The following is a 15155-nucleotide window of genomic DNA, read 5'->3' on the forward strand; positions in this document are numbered from 1 at the left end:
TCATCTTAGAAAAATATTCATCTTCATTTCTATGCAATATAATTTTGGAGCTTAGCAGGAAATCACTTCATTAGGGGTATTTTTAAAAATTAGAATTTAAGGGTAATTTCTCTTTTGCTTCTGGTGCAGGTTTTTAGATCTTTGATGATATAAATAAAGTATATGGAGTGACATAAGAAGAGCTCCAAATACATATAAATATAACCCTATAACTCCCATCATGAAAGCTGCTGAAAAATGGTTAGCAAGAAGTATTCATCTTCCCCAAAGTGGGCTCTCAAGTTATTGATTGTTACACAATTATGAAACAAAGGCAAGGTGAAGGGTGAATAAGGATGGAAAGGACCGCGGCAGCGAAGGCGAGTGCTCCACAGGATAGAACCTGCTCTGCCTTGCTAGTCCCACTTTCCACAGCACCTTTCTAGTGTTCTCTGCTTTTCCTCTAATACCACCCACATCATCTCAAAGAGAAATGAATCTCCCTTTAAGGAAAGCCAAGCCAGCATCCAGAGGTAACGTGCAGATCCGTAAATGAAAAATGTCCACGTCTAGCAGGCAGACAAGCAAAGGAAAACCAGCTGTCAGTTTCAGCGGCTCCTAGCTGTAACCGGGTTTCAGGTTTCTCTCCGCCTCTGTCTCTCTCACCCTCTCTCCCTCAATAATATCAATTTTCTAATCACCCCAAATCACAAATACATTCTCCATCTGTCCTTGTGAGATAAATCGTGATGAAACAGAAAAATAGAGTGCAATACTCACAACAATGAAGAATTCCTACACATGCTGTTCCATTTTCTTGCTTTAAAAAGATGGAAGGTTATTAAAGAGACTTGCAGAATTAGAAAAATAAAGGGGAGGGGGATTCCACCCGCACAATCCTCCAGCCCACCGCAAAGGAGCCCAAAGGCTTGCTGACGTCACAGATTCATGAATGGATGTAAATTGGGCTGGTTTAGGATTCCGCACAGACTTTGCTGTGGTGTGTGCCATGGAAAAAAAAAAAAAAAAAGCGGGGGTGGGGGGAGGGGGAGGGTCCTGAGTATGCCCAGCCAATAGGCTTCAGGCAGTCATGGCCAGCCTTCTTTTAGAAGGAATCTGGTCACAGAATAAACAGAGCCTGCCAATCAGGCGTCTGCCACTGCCTTAAGACAGACTGGCAGCTTGAGAGGTGTGTGTGTGTGTGTGTGTGTGTGTGTGTGTGTGTGTGTGTGAGAGAGAGAGAGAGAGAGAGAGAGAGAGAGAGAGAGAGAGAGAAGCTGTGATAGTCATGAAAACATTATTATTGCTATTAAATGAGGGACTCAAAATAGAATTATGGTGTGATCAATACTACAAAAATGCATGCAGACGAATGTCACATCTTTTATTCATTAGAACTATTTTTTTAACCCTTTTCTTGCTGTTCAGCAATATGTCTGACATGATAAAAACAAATCAAAGTCAGGGAAATAGTTTCTAAAACCGATGAACAGTGGCAACATGACTTGTAACACCAAAACAGTGCATGAGATTAATAATCTAGTGACTAACAAATATAAATATATAAGACAATATTACATAAATCTAATTGCTTTGTATAATAGTAGCATGTTACTGACCTTTTTTTGGTATGTCAAAAGTGAGTGTGGAAGAGTAATTTATTGCTATGTTTAAATAAGGTACAGCATTCTTTCATTGTTTTACTCAACTTCTGACATTCAATTAAGATGGGGCTCCAAAAGGACTCTTAATAAATCCAAGCAAATTGTGGTTTTAGTAGGAAGTCTTATTATTATCATCAGAAAAAACAACTGTATTAAATTCTCCCAAAGGGCTCTTGCATTTCTTTTCATTTAAAAAAATTTTTAGAACTGGGCACTCAACCACTGAGCCACATCCCCTGCCCTTTATATATTTTGAGTCAGGGTCTCACTGAGTGGCGTGGGGCCTCACTAAGTTGCTGAGGCTGGCTTTGAACTTGTGATCCTCCTGCCTCAGCTTCCTGACCTACTGGCATGTACCATGGCATTTCTTTACTCTTTAAATTCTTAAAAAGTTATGCCAAAGTGGAGAGAAATATAATTTACTACCGTATTCCCCATCATTTTACTTCACAGTTACCAACACTTTACAAATACTGACCATGATTCTTTTGAACTTGGGAAATGTCCCCAAATCCTCGAAACTAGAACAATAATGGTCAATATAAGACCTTGATTATTAGGTGTCCAGTGACCAAGAACATTCTACACAGACATCTGCTTTCTCTCTCTCTGAGATAATTTGCACAGCCAAGAGATGGAACATAGTTGCCTGCTTTATGTAGTTCTGTAGGGTCCAAACCTGACCACTACTAAGTATTACACACTGCTTTACTCATTTGGAAAAAGACACTTTCCAGGATTATTTTATACACAACAAAGGTGTGTGTACTATATGTACTATATGCTCAAACACTAAAATATCACTGAAAACATAGTCAATAAATTTCTCCAAATGAGTTTATTGTGGAACATCGTTGCAGAAAAGATGTACCAAAAAAGTTTATCCATATAAAATAGGAGTACTCAAGGCCAATGTAGTATTGGTACATTAACTGTAGGTCTGAGGGTACCACATGTGGGCTTATATTAATTTGTCCATGTACCAAGGTTATTTTAGAACCAATAAATGGAAAAAAGATGAAGAATGTGCATGTTCTTTTTTTTTTTTTATACAAGGGATTGAATCAGGGCCTCTCAACCATTCAGTCACATCCTCAGCCCTTTTAAAATTTATTTATATTTATTTATTTATTTATTTATTTATTTATTTAGAGACAGGGTCTCACTAAATTGCTTAGGACCTTGCTAAGTTGCTGAGGCTGGCTTTGAACTTGTGATCCTCCTGCCTCAGCCTCCCAAGCAGCTGGGATTACAAGAATGTGCCACCACACCAGGCTATATAATCTTTTACACACACACACACACACACACACATACACACATTCTTTTAATAGCAATCAAAGCCAATCAGGATACATTAAAAGAGTCTGATCTTTAAAAAACATTTTTTCTTCTCAAGTTATGTACATTAATAAAAGGAATCAATAGTCTGAGTAGTCCTATTGTGAACTATGTCAATAAGATGGTCAACAAGCTCATCAAATTGTATACGTTAAATATCTGCAGCTTTCTGTATGTCAATCATACCTTAATAAAGCTACTTTTAAAAAACACAGCCAAAAATTGCATTCAAAAATATATTAAAAAGATAGTGTACCATGATCAAGTGGGATTCATCCCAGAGATGCAAGGTTGGTTCAGCATACAGAAATCAATAAACATAATTCATCACATCAATAGATTTAAAGACAAGAATCACATGATCATCTCAATAGGTGCAGAAAAAGCAATGACAAAATACAGCATCAATTCATGTTCAAAACACTAGAAAAACTAGGGATAGTAGGAACATAACTCAACATTGTAAAAGCTATATATGCTAAGCCTAAGGCCAACATCATTCTAAAAGGAGGAAAATTGAAAGCATTCCCTTTAAGAACTAGAACACAGGGATGCCCTCTTTCACCACTTCTATTCAATATAGTCCTGGAAACTCTAGCCAGAGCAATTAGAAGAAAGAAATTGAAGGACTCTGAATAGAAAAAGAAGAACTCAATCTATCCCTATTTGCTGACGACATGATTCTATATTTAGAAGACCCAACAAACACCACCAGAAAACTTCTAGAACTTAAGTAGCAGGATACAAAATTAACACCATAAATCAATTACATTCCTAAACATAAGTGATGAATCAACTGAAAGAGAAAATAGGACAACTATCCCGAATTCACCATGGCCTTAAAAAAAATTAAAATAAAATACTTAGGAGTCAATCTAACAAAAGAGGTGAAAGACCTCTACAATGAAAACTATAGAGTACTAAAGAAAGAACTTGAAGAAGACCTTAGAAGTTAGAAAGATCTCTCATGTTCCTGGATAGCAGAATTAATATTGTCAAAATGGCCATACTACCAAAAGTGCTATACAGATTTAATGCAGTTCCCATTAAAATTCTAATGCCATTCTTCATAGAAATAGAAAAATTAGTCATGAAACTCATTTGAAAAATAAGAGGCCCAGAATAGCCAAAGCAATTCTCAGCAAGAAAAGTGAAGCAGGAGGTATCACAATACCAGACCTTAAATTATACTACAGAGCTATAGAAACCAAAATGGCATGGTATTGTCACCAAAACAGACATGAAGGCCAATGGTACAGAACAGAAGACCCAGTGATAAACCCACATAAAGACAGTTATCTCTTATTAGACAAAGGTGCCATAAGCATACATTGGAGAAAAGATAGCCTCTTCAACAAATGGTGCTGGGAAAACTGGAAATCCATATGTAATAAAATTAAATTAGAGCCCTACCTCTTACCCTACATAAAACTCAACTCAAAGTGAATCAAGAGGTCTGGGTTGTGGCTCAGTATTAGAGCATTTGCCTGACATGTGTGAGGCCCTGGGTTTGATCCTCAGCAGCACAATAAAAATAAATAAATAAATAAAGGTACAAAATAGATCCAGGACATGGGCATTAGATCAGAGACCCTTACCTACTAAAAGAAAAAGTAGGCCCAAATCTCCATCATGGCAGAGTGCAGTGGTGCAGGCCTGTAAACCCAGCAGCTCGAGAGGCTGAGGCAGGAGGATCATGAGTTCAAAACCAGCCTCAGCAACAGCAAGGTGCTAAGCAATTCAGCGAGATCCTATCTCTAAATAAAATACAAAACAGGTCTGGGGACCTGGCTCAGAGGTCTAGTGCCCCTGAGTTCAATCCCTGATGCAAAAAAAAAAAAAAAAATCTCCATCATATTGGTTTAGGAACCAAATTCCTCAACAAGACTCTTAAAATGTAAGAAGTAAAATCAAGAATCAATAAATGAGATCATATCAAACTAAAAAAATTCTTAACAGCAAAGGAAACAATCAAGAACATGACGAGAGACCCTGCATAAAGGGAGAAAATCTTTGCCATCTGCATCTCAGATAGAGCATTAATCTCCAGGACATATGAAGAACTCAAAAATTAATACCAAAAAAAATCAATAAGTAGACAAAGGACTGAACAGACATTTCACAGAAGAAACATAAATGGCCCACAGATATATGAAAAAGTGTTCAACATCACTAGAAAGTAGAGAAATTAAAACTACATTGAGATTTCACTTCACTCCAATCAGAATGGCAATTATCAAAAATACAAGCAATGGGCTGGGGATATAGATCAGTTGGTAGAGCACTTGCCTCACATGCACAAGGCCCTGGGTTCAATCCCCAGCACCATACACACACACACACACACACACAAAAAAAAAAAGAATACAAGCAACAATAAATATTGGTGAGAATGTGGGAGAAAAGGTACACTCATACATTGCTGGTGGGACTGCAAATTGGTGCAACCACTCTGGAAAGCAGTATGGAGATTCCTCAGAAAACCTGGAATGGAACCACCATTTGACCCAGCTATCCCACTCCTTGGCATATACCCAAGGGATTTAAAATCAGCATATGGTAGTGACACAGTCACATCAATGTTCATAGCAGCTCAATTAACAATAGCTAAGCTATGGAACCAACCTAGGTGACCTTCAATAGACAAAAGGATAAAAAAAAATGTGGTACATATACACAATGGAACATTACTCAGCTATAAAGAAGAATGAAATTATGGCATTTGCCGGTAAACAGAGGAGAATTGAGGGGGAGGGAGGAAGGACGGGAATGGGAAAGACAGTAGAATGAATCAGACATAACTTTCCTATGTTCATATAAGAATACGTGACCAGTGTAACTTCACTTCTTGTACAACCACAAGAATGGGAAGTTATACTCCATGTATTCATGATATACATTCTACTGTCATGTATAACTAAAAAGAACAAATAAAAATGATTTTAAAAAACAGAGCCAAAATTGTTATAAAAGCTAACACATTTGTAAGGTTCAGTAGTAGCATCATTACTACTTATAAATCAATAAAGGGTGGGGGTAGTCTCTGCAGTAATTCAACAAAACAGGTCTATAAGTGCTTCTTGTAACAGTTACCCAAAATTGTTGGTTCAATATATAATCTGGCAAATGAAAACTAGCTGACTTTATGGCCTTGCCAGTTTAGTAAGATGAACTTGGTCTGGGTTAGCATACTTCCCTGTACCACAGAAATAACAACTGAACCAACAAAGACTCCTCCATGTAAAATATCATGCGAAACCATTGGGAAGATAAGCTATGGAAGCTATAGAAGTAATTCTTGAAGGAAGCTATTATTGTTTGGGGAACAGAGGAAGGTAGAGGAGGCATGAAAAATGTAACCACTAGAACAGCACTGCCCAAGAGAACTTCCTGTGGTAATGGAAATGTTCAATAACTTGCACTAATATCACAGCCACATGTGGCTACTGAGCATTTGAATGTGCCGAGTATGCTTGAGGAGCTGAATTTTTAACTTTATAAAATATTAATTTAAAAATAGTCATGTGTTGGTAGCTACCATATGGGACAGTTTACATATAGAAATAGCAAATCATAAGTAATTTTTTTTTTGAGATAGGTTCTATTTGGCCAGGGCTGGTCCCTAACTCCTGGGTTCAAATGAACCATCTGGCTCAGCCTTCCAAGTAGCCAGGATTACAGGTATGTGGCACTGATCACAAGTAAATTTTTATTTCAGCATGTAGGCATGCTGAGCATGGAGAACTACAAAACCATTATCGAGGTGAATAAGTTCTTTTAAGAACCAAATGAACCTCTTCAAATTTCAATAATGACTGGAAGATGATGATGGTCTCCTTACCGAAGAGATATTAAAAACTCATTTCTAGATAAAATCTAAGTATAAAAAGAAATTAAGGTACAACTGTTCTGTCATAAAAATATGAACTATTCTAGTTTTTGTTTTTTGAGGAAATTGTATTCTTAAAAAAGGAAAATGACTCATTTAAGCTAGAATTTAAGAGAAGTTGAAAGTATCATGACTCAGTGGCAACTTTTGTCAAAAATGCTAGGGAAAATAAAGAGTATAGTGACCTCAAATGCTAATGCATGAAGACTCAGATTTCCTTCACAGGCATCAGAATGTAGTGATAAAAGCTGGTTAAAAGATGTGGGTTCACATGCTGTCTCTGCCACTTCTTAGTTATATAATTCCAGAAAGACTTGAGTTTTAATTTTTGCCTTAGTTATATGGGGATAAAAATAGACTAAACTATTATTGGAACATTCAATAAAGTAACATATATAAAAAGTTTAGTACAGTACCAGCATATAGAAGATTAAAAAAAAATAACACAGTACCTATTTTGTTTGTTGTTATTATCCAAATACCATGACTCTTCTACTCACTCAACAAGGGAAATTTCAACAGTTGTGCAGATCCAGGAATCAAAATTATATGGAATAATACAAAAAAATTTTATGTGTGTTTATAATAAAACTTGAGCAGGTCCTTTCAGGATATTTAAAAAAATATCTATTAGGGACACTTCTTCCAAAGAAAAACTAATCCAAATTATTTTCCTTAAAGAGATTGAGGAATTGTCTCACAGGTTCTTTTTTTTTTTTAAATATTTTTTGAGAGAGAGAGAGAGAGAGAGAGAGAATTTTTAATATTTATTTTTTAGTTTTCAGAGGACACAACATCTTTGTTTGTATGTGGTGCTGAGGATCGAACCCGGTCCGCACGCATGCCAGGCGAGCGCGCTACCGCTTGAGCCACATCCCCAGCCCCTCTCACAGGTTCTTAATCAAAGGAGAAAAACCTTCAGGGAGTTAAGCCAGCTGATCAAGAACTCTGTTCTTTTTCTTTTTTAGGTAGCTAAATATTTATTTTTACATAAAGATATAGTTTTGGGGCTGCGGTTGTGGCTCAGTGGCAAAGTGCTTGCCTAGCATGTGTGAGGCACTGGGTTCGATTCTCAGCACCACGTATCAATAAATAAAATAAAGGTTCACTGACAACTAAAAAAGATATAGTTTTTAAAAAAGATATAGTTTTATAAATGATATGAACTAATATGGAAAGTGATCCGTCTACTAGGTGGGAATACTGGTCAAAATTGTCTACTTCCATCCTAGAATGTTAAATGTTATTGTTAACTTACTGTTTTCTATCCAAAATATTAGGATCCTTAGTCAACAAGTGAATTTCAAAGATTTCAGAAGACTATTTTTTTTTCTGTTCAGCTCTCAACAAATGCCTGTCTGAAGAAGTGATTCTTAAGAAACATCTAAGGAAAAACATTCTTATAAGTATCCTTAAAATCTATCACTGTATAAAGGAAATAATCAAAAAGCTACATGCTTTCTAAATTAATCTAGTATCCCTCAGCAGAATCAATATCATTGAGTCTTATAGATTTCCTTTTTTGAAGAATTATTATAAGGAAGAGCCATACTGCTTTTGCATTGTCAACTTGTGAGGCACGGGGTTTGATTCTCAGCACTCAGATCAATAAATCAAATAAAGGTTCATTGACAAATAAAAAAATATTTTTTAAAAAAGATATAGTTTTATAAAATCATATGAACTAATATGGAAAGTGATCTGTCTACTAGGTGGGAATACTGGTCAAAATTCTCTACTCACATCCTAGAATGTTAAATGTTAAATTCACATAAGGAATTCATATTACAACTTAATACCAGGGATCTTTCTGTTCTTGCAAAATTATTTGATGTCCACCTTTTATAGAACAATGACGTAATTTGCTGAATTCCCCATTTTTCTGTCCCTACTGCTGGGAAACTCAGAGCTAACTTTATATTCTCTATATATGCTTTTGTGATTAGCATTTTTGCTTTGTCTTCCTTGTTTTGAGTTTGATTTCCCTTTTATTAACCTTGTTGTATATATACATCCTTCATAAGTACCTCAAATCCTTCTTGAAAAGATAGACTACAAATAAAGATTTATACCATATGCAACAAAACGAAACTGAATCCCTTTCTCTCGCCATGCACAAAAGTGAATTCAAAATGGATCAAGGAGCTTGATATCAAATCAGAGACACGCCGTCTGATAGAAGAAAAAGTTGGCTACGATCTACATACTGTGGGGTCGGGCTCCAAATTCCTCAATAGGACACCCATAGCACAAAAGTTAATAACTAGAATCAACAAATGGGACTTACTCAAACTGAAAAGTTTTTTCTCAGCAAAAGAAACAATAAGAGAGGTAAATAGGGAGCCTACACCCTGGGAACAAATCTTTACTCTTCACACTTCAAATAGAGCCCTAATATCCAGAGTATACAAAGAACTCAAAAAATTAGACAATAAGAGAACAAACAACCCAATCAACAAATGGGCCAAGGACCTGAACAGACACTTCTCAGAGGAGGACATACAGTCAATCAACAAGTACATGAAAAAATGCTCAACATCTCTAGCTGTCAGAGAAATGCAAATCAAAACCACCCTAAGATACCATCTCACTCCAGTAAGATTGGCAGCCATTATGAAGTCAAACAACAACAAGTGCTGGCGAGGATGTGGGGAAAAGGGTACACTTGTACATTGCTGGTGGGACTGCAGATTGGTGCAGCCAATTTGGAAAGCAGTATGGAGATTTCTTGGAAAGCTGGGAATGGAGCCACCATTTGACCCAGCTATTCCCCTTCTTGGTCTATTCCCTAAAGACCTAAAAAGAGCATGCTACAGGGACACTGCTACATCGATGTTCATAGCAGCACAGTTCACAATAGCAAGACTGTGGAACCAACCTAGATGCCCTTCAATAGACGAATGGATAAAAAAAAATGTGGCATTTATACACAATGGAGTATTACTCTGCATTAAAAAATGACAAAATCATAGAATTTACAGGGAAATGGATGGCATTAGAGCAGATTATGCTAAGTGAAGCTAGCCAATCCCTAAAAAACAAATGCCAAATGTCTTCTTTGATATAAGGAGAGTAACTAAGATCAGAGTAGGGACGAAGAGCAGGAGAAGAAGATTAACATTTAACAGGGATGAGAGGTGGGAGGGAAAGGGAGAGAGAAGGGAAATTGCATGGTAATGGAAGGAGAGCCTCAGGGTTATACAGTGGAGGGGGTAGAGAGAGAGGAGGGGAGGGGAGGGGAGAGGTGGGGAGGGGGGAGGGTGGAGGATGGGAAAGGCAGCGGAGCACAACAGACACTAGTATGGCAATATGTAAATCAATGGATGTGTAACTGATGTGATTCTGCAATCTGTGTATGGGGTGAAGGTGGGAGTTCATAACCCACTTGAATCAAAGTGTGGAATATGATATGTCAAGAAATTTGTAATGTTTTGAACAACCCACAATAAAAAATTAAAAAAAAATAAAAATAAAAAGAAATTTGTAATGTTTTGAACAACCCACAATAAAAAATTAAAAAAAAAAAAAGATTTATACTAAATGCGTATCTGTTAACTTTTAAAAAGATAAGTCTTGTGATAAATTCTACAATCATCTTTCTGATAAAGGAAAACTAAAAGTACACACAATGATGGCAAACTTAGAAAAATATCATGAGTTAACTGGATTTGAACTCTTTAATATGTTTTTTCAAAGGATAATAAAACATCTAGTCAACCGAAGAAAAGCAATTGCTTGAAATTTTATATGTCATTTAGAATAAATCTTAACAGCTTAATGACATTTTAATGTATTATCCTTGTCAAAAGGATGACTATAAATGAGGGATGTAAGAATTCTTCTTTTATCGATACTGCAAACGCACTGAAGCAAATCAAAAGCAAATGGATTTCTCAATTAATAAAATATTTAACATCCTCAAAATACACCATTCCATAATATGCATATTATGGCAAGATGCCATATACCAAACCTTTGTAGGACTAAAAATAATATCTGGCATTTATAAAGGCATTTTACACATTGAAAGAGTAAAATGAAACTTCATACATTATTCTTATACATAAAATTCATAATACTTTCTTGGCTGGGAGTGTACCTCAGTAGTACAGTGTGTGCTTGGCATGCTTAAGGCCCTGGGTTGAAGCCCCAGCACAAAAAAAAAAAAAAAAAAAAAAAAGAGGTGGAGGGACAGAGAAACTACTTACACTCACATGAAAAATAAATCTTAACCTCTTAACCATCTAAATTCTGTTCTTCTATCTCAATTTGTTCCCTTTAGCTAGATACAAATTGATATTTCTACTTCAACCTCACAAGCACAGGCAAGATAATGAAGATCCAAACATCAGAGTCATGGATGTAGGCCTTTTTAAGTTTACACCTATACCTTCTCCATTTGAGGGAACTGCATCTTCCCCCACTTGAAGATAGGGCTGGAGGAGTGAGAAGGTGGCACGAGGCTGAAACTCATCTCCTTAGTTGAAGAAGCCCATTTTAAGAGTACGATCCACAGGTCTGTGAATAGCAATAAAGGGTGTCTGGCAGCTCCATCTGTGATAGCAGTAAGAAAGGTAACAGGCAAATGAAAAACCAATCTGTTAGAACCTATTTCATGAAGTAAGCTGTTCAAGACTACCCAGGCAGACTAATGTGTGTGCTTAGAACCCAGTGAAAAAAAGGCACCTGAAATATTTAGTTTTGATGAAATCAGATATTTGATATATTGGTTTTTAAAAAATCAAACTTGTTTTTGTGGGAGAAAATGAGAATTTTATTATATATGCAAATATAAATATAAAATATTCTTAGCATTGCATAATGATTTTGAATTAATGTTTAGGCAAGAGGTTATTTTTTTTTTGTACCAGGGATTGAACTTGGGGCACTCAACCCCTGAGCCACATCCCAGCCCTATTTTGTATTTTATTTAGAGACAGGTTCTCACTGAGTTGCTTACTGCCTTGCTTTTGCTGAGGCTGGCTTTGAACTCACAATCCCCTTAGCATCCTGAGCTACTGGGATTACAGGCATGCACCACCGTGCCTGGCAAGAGGTAATATTTTTTTCAGTGTTTGGGACTACAGAGGTCTTAATCTAGCCTTGGGTTTTAAAACATAATAATCTTACAGATTATTATGAGGTTATTAAAGGTTATTGTGTCCAAAGTGGGAGGTACTCTAGATGCACAGCGTGTAAGAGCAAGCTGAGTGCCAGAAACGTAGCCCAGGAAGATGACTAGCATGGTGGGTCCTCTCAGGAGAACTGCTATTCTATCTTCTCATTCATAGAAACTGTTAAAATAAAGCCAGAGTTTCTTAAAGTGTTACACATATCCCCTCCACATGATACAGTTCTTCTCTTCCAGCTCTTTTTTCATAAAGACTTGCATGCATTTATAGTAGCTTCATTTGTAATAGTTCCCAAATGAAAACAACTCAAACGTCCATCAGCATGTGAATAAATAAACCATGGTATATCCATACAATGGAAATACTATTCAGCAATAAAAAGAAATGTACTATTGATATATGTTGCAATGGGGATGAATCTGAGTAGTTATACTGAGTGAAAGAAGTCACATGAAAGAGTATATTTGGGCTGGGAACATAGCTTAGTTGGTAGAGTGCTTGCCTTGCCTGCACAAGGCCATGGGTTCAATCTCCAGAACCATACACACACACACACACACACACACACACACACACACACAACTCATCTTCTACGATTTAGTTTACATAAGATTCTAGGAAGTTCAGACTAATGTATTATGACAGAAAACAATAATTATTGAAGGCTTGGTCCCAAGGGTAGAAATGTTCAAAGGTAAGGCTTTGGGGAAATGATTAGATCATGAAGACTTTGACATTTTCAATGGGTTAATTCACTGAGGCTGAATGGACTGCTGGGAGGAAGTAGAGGCTATGGGAGGTGGGACCTGGTTAAAGGGAGTGGTCCATGGGGATGTGCCCTTGAGAATGTATATCTATATGTTATCCCCAGTCCCTTTCTCTTTCTCCCTCTCTCTGCTTTCCGGCTACCATGAGCTGAGCAGCTTTTCTCTGCCATGCTGTTTCTCCATGATGTTCTGCCTTGCCTCAGGCCTAATGAAATGGAACCTGCTGACCATGGACTAAAATCTCTGGAAGGCATGACCCAAATACATCTTTTCTCCTTTAAGTTATTTTTCTCAGGTATTTGTCACAGCAATGAAAAGCTAACTAGCAGTACAAAAAGTTAAAAAATTACTATTCTATGACATATACATGTAACACATATCTATTTTTTGCTATTCTTGTACTTACACAAACACATGCCTTTTATGCTAAACTATCTTCTTTATATTGTGCTCTTTTTAAATTGTAGATTTTGAAATTCCAGAAATAATAATTAGGAACAAATATGGTCCTAGACATTCTGTTTCTTAAAAAAAATATTTTTTAGTTTAGTTGGACACAATACCTTAATTTATTTATTTTTGTGTGGTGCTGAAGATCGAACCCGGGGCCTTGCACATGCTAAGTGAAGTCTCTACCACTGAGCCACAACCCCAGCCCCTAGACATTCTATGTAAACACTCTTGTACTATACTTTACAGCTCATAAAGTACTTTAAAATAGAGTTGTAGCTAGTCCCAAGGCCCCAGGGAGATTAGTTCATCTACTCTAGCTTTATCTAAACTCTGTAACATATTAAAGATTTACTAAACTTTTAAATTCTATCCATGACCCTTTTCCCTCCCTCCATAAAGACATGTTTTCTATATTCAATGAGTAAAAATTAAAAACTATTTTTGTTTATTTATTTTTGCAGTGCTGGAGGTAAAACCCAAGGCCTCCTAGACAAAGCACTCTACCACTGAACTATGCCCCACCCCCTAAAGTTGAATTTTAAAAAGTGGAAATGCAATGATGAAAAAGTCAATTTCTAGTATCAAGGAGCTTTGGTGAGATGAGTAATACACAAAATGGTTTGAATGCTAAATTCATGGGGCAGACAGCAATGTTTTGCTTAAGGTTAGAAAATGTCAGAAGGAAATTAACTGAAATTTGGAGCAAAATCTTCTTGCATGGGATTATCCTATACACAGCAAAATTCTTAGTACATACCCAGCATTTCTATAACTGCTCCAGTCTTATCACAGTTTAACAAGTGCTCCCTATGCACTTTCCCCCTAGGCACCAGGGAGACAAGAGACTTACAGGTTAGGTTACCGAGTGGTGCTCTTTGCTGCCCTCTGTTGACATAGAGAAGTAAGAGCAGGCTCTTTGCAAACAAATGTGCTAATACCCCTTAGAGAAAAATGTAAATCCCTAGGAGAAAAATATACAAAGACAAAGATGCCTCCCACTGAACCTCAGTAAGAGCTCTGGGAACGTGGGATGAAGCTGAAAATGACTGAGAATTGATCTTCCAAGTTCAGATTATAGCCAGTACTTGTGATTTGCTTGTCTTTGGCAAGGTGGTATGTTTGTAGAGGAAAGAAAGGCTTGTACTTAACACAAACACACCCTGTCCTTACGCTACAGTTTGCTCTACCACTCCTGATTTACACTACTGCCCTTTAACCCAAGGTCTGAATTAAGTCTTTCTTTCATTTCTGATGGAATGATCATTTGGGGCTGGGTGATTAAAGTCAGTTACAATAAGGAGGTAGACTGGAACTGTACCCTGCTGAGGAGGGAGTTAGGGAAACTAGCTAGGACAAAGCAGGGACAATTCTGCCAAGGTAGTCCATATCAACTACAAAACTGGAAGGCTCATGCTCGTACTTTTTCATTCCAATGTAAGATTATAGTGCATAATCTAAGTACAGCAGCAAAAGAACTGGAAGTTAGGGAGGATAAGATGTGAACTGAATCTGTAGATGGTAGCCTTGGTTTTAAAAATGAGCCTTATACAACGATGATTAAACAAGCTTATAATGTGTAGATTCACACTCAGATTTCAGTCATATCTTCATCATTAACACTAAAGGAGGGAGCAAATAAGAAATAAAAAATATTTCAAGAAAAAAATCCATTTTAACATTTACTCATTCCTATATGTTATGCCCAGGTGATACACTTAAAATCAAATAATGAAGCCATACTGAAAAGCTCTTGGTTTTCCATTACATGTAATAATAGTAGTCCTATCTTTATTACTGCCTACAGAAGCAAAAGACAGATTTGCTACCAGTAGTAACCTGTTCCAAATTAATCAATCTATAATATATTTTTAAATTTTACTATTCTATAGGTTCCAATCCTGGCTCCTCAACTAGGCTGAGAATTAAAAGC

The 15155-nt window shown here is 36.7% G+C and overlaps 1 protein-coding gene across 3 annotated transcripts in view; it reads right to left on the bottom strand.

Moving 5' to 3' along the window:
• Positions 1–15155, bottom strand: part of Map3k13 (mitogen-activated protein kinase kinase kinase 13) — a 166421-nt gene that overhangs the window by 97610 nt on the left and 53656 nt on the right. Inside the window, exon 1 of one of the 3 annotated variants that reach the window (XM_046462657.2) lies at positions 760–9103. The exons of the other annotated variants lie outside the window; for them this stretch is intronic. The gene's annotated coding sequence lies outside the window, so the exon portion shown is untranslated. Of the gene's footprint in view, positions 1–759; positions 9104–15155 lie in introns of those variants that run through there. 3 annotated transcript variants of the gene reach the window in all.

Source organism: Marmota monax, unplaced genomic scaffold (genome assembly GCF_021218885.2).
Source record: "Marmota monax isolate L192 unplaced genomic scaffold, Marmota_monax_Labrador192_F-V1.1 WCK01_AAM20220418_F8-fsc00100, whole genome shotgun sequence".
NCBI lineage: Eukaryota > Metazoa > Chordata > Mammalia > Rodentia > Sciuridae > Marmota > Marmota monax.